General features: G+C 34.0%; 1 long non-coding RNA gene across 1 annotated transcript; it reads right to left on the bottom strand.

The window, feature by feature from the left end:
• Positions 1 to 1,265: 1,265 nt before the first annotated feature.
• LOC131630395 (uncharacterized) lies at positions 1,266 to 2,112 on the bottom strand. Its single transcript, XR_009292319.1, has 3 exons — positions 1,880 to 2,112; positions 1,502 to 1,546; positions 1,266 to 1,315 (listed from the first exon to the last, which is right to left on the bottom strand). It is a non-coding gene; the product is annotated as an uncharacterized LOC131630395 (long non-coding RNA).
• Positions 2,113 to 3,080: the final 968 nt, after the last annotated feature.

Raw genomic sequence — 3,080 nt, 5'->3', positions numbered from 1 at the left:
TATTTTCTCGAATTTTCTATGCGGTGTTCTTGTTTGGACTCTCGAACCTTCTTTCGATGACGCGTGCTTCAACGACCACTTACGCGCTCAACCTTTCTGGCTTTTTCATGCAACAACTTTCTTGTTGACCATATTTAATATGATGACTTTATAGTTTATCTCATTTGTTCCACATAGGGCTGGACAACGGGCCGGGTTGGCCGGTTTCGGGCCCAAAAGCCTCACCCATCCCAACCCGCGGTTGAGCCATATAAACCCATTTCCGCCCAATTCCTTATTCGGTTTGGACGGGTTGGGTTGGGACGGATCGCGGGTTATTTCAAACAGTTTAATCGGGTTGTTGGCATCTTAAATTTTAATATAAATTACTGGCCATCTCAACTTTAATCCAACATAAATCAAATACAAATTACAACAAATTAATAAATCCAGATTAATAGTTCAGCATCAACATAAATTTAAATTATAACAAATTAATAAACTGCTATCTTTCAATGGCCTTCTCTAGCTGTCTGAACAGAATAGAAATTCACCATGAGGCCATGTACTAAACTCAAAGCAGTGCATGTAGCTAGTTATCTTGACAGCTATTCTTCCCCCCATAAATCCTGCATGAGTAGCAAGCTAATAAGCATGATACATGAATGGAAATAGTCTACATCACATCCATTTAATTATCAAGTGAGGCAATAATAGTTTTGGAATAGTTACTAGTGAGGCTGCAAAGGGTATTTGAAACATCTTAGAAAATATACATTCTGTTAGTTTTTTTTTTTGGAAATATCTTAGAAAATATTTAGATGAGCTTTAGATTGTCTAAGTATATATTGTGACCATTAGTTTAGTATCTTAGAATATATTTTTATTAGTAATACTAAACTAATACTTTGACCATTAGTTTAATATTTGACACTGCCGTAAATGAATAAAAAAATTATTTGGTATTGGTTCTTGGTTCTGAAAGCATTCCAGTGTCGTAACAGATCTAAATTTTTCAATAAAATCTGAAGGCCTCAAATACCTTTTGCATACATTTCAAACATGTCTCATACACTACAAGTTGGTTTTAAACCAGTTTAAAAATAGTTTGAAAATGAGTTTAAAACAACCCCAATTCATACATGCAAGAACACATACAATCTTAATTAGCATACATTTCAAAGACTTCAAAAGACACATACAATCCTAATTAACATACATTTCAAAGACACAAAGTCAAATACACTTACAATTACAATTACATTGCTCTTCTCTATAACTCTTTCCATGCTACTTTGCATTGATGATCCATGCTACTTTGACGTTGATAATCCATCTGTCAAAAAGATGGACCCAATATGAAAGGTAATACATACTCAATTCAATTCATGTTTTCAATTCACTTCAAGAAACATCTTTCAATTCACTTGAAAGTAAAACAATTTATACTATAGAACAACATTCAAACACACAAACAAAAACAGGTCATGAAAATTATAATTTTTCCTCAAAAGAAACTTACGGTTAGATGGTTAGATGGCTCATCTTGCTCTATGAAATGTTCCATCTGTGCAAATCAAAACAACAAAAATAATATCAGAAAACAATAATGTATTTAGTCCAAATCAAAACAACAAATAACAGTATCCAAAAACTATAGTTTAGTTAGGATAGATGGTTCAAGACAGACAGGGTACCAAAGCCTCTTTACCTTGTAGTCAAGAAGAAAAATGATAAATGAGCGATCGATATCAGAAAATGTTCAGATAGATGTGAGATTGTAGATGTCCAAATCGTTGTAATGAAATGAAACAAAAACATAAAATATTAAAAAACTAATATACAAAAATGATTTGAAACCCTAAATTAAAAAATCTAAAACTGAATAAAACAAACCAACCTTACAAACTTCTGAAGAACAGATATCGCAACTTCAAGAAGATGGTGGTTGAGTTGCTCGTCGCTGTCGTGTTGCTCACCATCGTGTTGCTCGTCGTCGTGGTGTTTTTCGTTCGGAAGGTGAGTGATAAAACGAGATGAGAGTGGATGTAGTAAGGTGGTGGTGGTTTTGTTCTTCGTGGTGGAATTGATGGTGGTGAGTGATTGTTATGATTGGCAGTGTTTATGTGAGGAGACGAGAGTAAACGGAAACATAGAAGCTTTGCTAGGGTTTTAGTGGCTGCTGAGTGAGTGAGTGAGAGAAGTAAGAAAACTCATCTACTAAACGCTACACAGGCGGGTTAGGGTACCCGCGGTCTATTCTTTTCTACCCGGGCCCGCCCATCTAGCCCAATTAAACCCGATTATTACACCCGTTCAACCCAAAGGCCCATTTGAACCCGCCCAAGTCTATTTTTTTTCACGGTTTTATGCGGTTTGGATTGGGCCGCGGATCCTTGTCCAGCCCTAGTTCCACAATAGCAATACATTAAGAGATAGAGATGGAATAAGTCAAACTGAAAAACTAATATATTCAGTGTTTTTAAATATGATAAACATTATGGAATCAATTAAATTTACTAATTTTATGTACTTCTTTAGATGGTTGTTAAAAAAAAAAGGACACACTAGGAAGAGTAGTTAGATGTTTTAGACAATTTTAAGCCTTATACTACATGTCTAAAATTATGGTTACTAACTACACTATCCTAACACAATTCTTATTAAATTATAGGATCAAAACTCCAAAATCTCAATCAAAACTTAAATCATCTCTTTGATTCTTTTCACATTCATTATAAAATTCTAAAATCTTCATGTAATCACACATCACAAGATCATCATCATACCAATACATATCAACAAAAATCATCATTAACATAATCAATTTCATCAATTTCATGGATTCCTCATCAAAACTTAAGTTATCAATGCAAACCCAAAACTCATTCTTACATACAAATCATCATACCCAATTTTATATGGTTAGAATCCCCACCCTTACTTTGGATTGGTGATTCCTTACTTTTTAATGGTTTCTTTGCCCTAGCCTCCTTATGACTCTTCTCCTCATTCACGTTCTCCGTTTTCATGTTCTCTAATTTTATCTATTTCTCAATTCTCCTTATTCTCTCTTATTTTAATTAACCTTTCTACTAACT

This window comes from Vicia villosa, unplaced genomic scaffold (assembly GCF_029867415.1).
Source record: "Vicia villosa cultivar HV-30 ecotype Madison, WI unplaced genomic scaffold, Vvil1.0 ctg.000677F_1_1, whole genome shotgun sequence".
NCBI lineage: Eukaryota > Viridiplantae > Streptophyta > Magnoliopsida > Fabales > Fabaceae > Vicia > Vicia villosa.
The sequence above is the reverse complement of the archived record's forward strand: the minus strand, read 5'-3'. Positions and strand labels throughout refer to the sequence as shown.